The sequence below is a fragment of the Gavialis gangeticus genome, unplaced genomic scaffold (genome assembly GCF_001723915.1).
Source record: "Gavialis gangeticus isolate Ggan-Ray unplaced genomic scaffold, GavGan_comp1, whole genome shotgun sequence".
Lineage (NCBI taxonomy): Eukaryota > Metazoa > Chordata > Crocodylia > Gavialidae > Gavialis > Gavialis gangeticus.
Window position 1 is genome coordinate 162,875,781 of NW_017729024.1, and position 1,054 is coordinate 162,876,834.

The following is a 1,054-nucleotide window of genomic DNA, read 5'->3' on the forward strand; positions in this document are numbered from 1 at the left end:
TTTTTTTCCCCCCCCCCCCCCAAGTGGCAGTTGTAGTATAAATTACTTTTGCCTGTTCCTTTCCTGATCTTATTAGTTGATGAGGAATTGGGAAAAGGAACCTCCTCTTAGATCAGATGATTTAAGATAAGATTTTTAGGGGAGGAAGGTGTGCAGGACAAAGGGCTGCTGTTCTATGTACTGTAATAGGGTTAAATCAAGATGAAGTTTTCCATATATAGAAGGCATAATGACTTCAGAGCGCCATTGGTCTGCCAACATTCATGGGACAACACAAATGCCATTGGCTTTGGAGGCCTACTTCCGAAACCCTGCTGAGCTCACTAGATTGGTTTTGGGCAGCAGAGACAACTGGCCCGAAAAGATGGTTTCCCATCTCCTTTGTAAGCAAAGGGGCAGTTGCTTGGGGGAGAGGCCATAATTAAGGTCTCTGTGAAAAGGTGGCAAGTCTCAAAGCAAGGTAGACCCGTGTATAGACCGTATGTTTTTTAATACAGTTTTCTCTTATACCATTCTATGTTTCTACTGCTAAGTTTTAAGTAAAACTTGGATTTAAAGATGCCTGTCTGGTTAGTGTTCTCAGTGCTGGTCAAAAGCTCCTAAAGGGAAGGACAGCAGGTGCTGCACACATGTGCTGAAGATAAGGTGGCTGTAGCCCATGACCTAGTCTAAGAATGGGAGGATGCCTGTAGGAGGGTGCACTCCTGGAGAGGGGAGAGACTTCAGTGTTGCAGCTAGTCCCAGAGGCTTCTTTTATATTCAGGCTTTCAGATATTTGGAAATGCAGCAGAAGACATCATAGTTTCATAGATTAAGGGTTGGAAGGGACCTAGTAGATCTTCTAGCCTGACCCCCCGCCAGGGCGGGAGAACAACAAAAACCCCAAAAACAAGAAACGGGACTCAAATGAGTCCAGCCAGGTAGGCATCCAGCCTCTTCTTAAAGACCCCCAGGGTAGGGGCCAGCACCACTTCCCTTGGAAGTTGGTTCCAGCTCCTAGCCGCCCTAACTGTGAAATGGTTCTTGCGGATGTCCAATCTATACCTCCTCTCCA

The 1,054-nt window shown here is 46.3% G+C and overlaps 1 protein-coding gene across 3 annotated transcripts in view; it reads left to right on the plus strand.

Annotated features, from left to right (window-relative positions):
• PDZD2 (PDZ domain containing 2) overlaps positions 1–1,054 on the plus strand; it is a 241,587-nt gene that overhangs the window by 56,222 nt on the left and 184,311 nt on the right. The window lies entirely within an intron of this gene.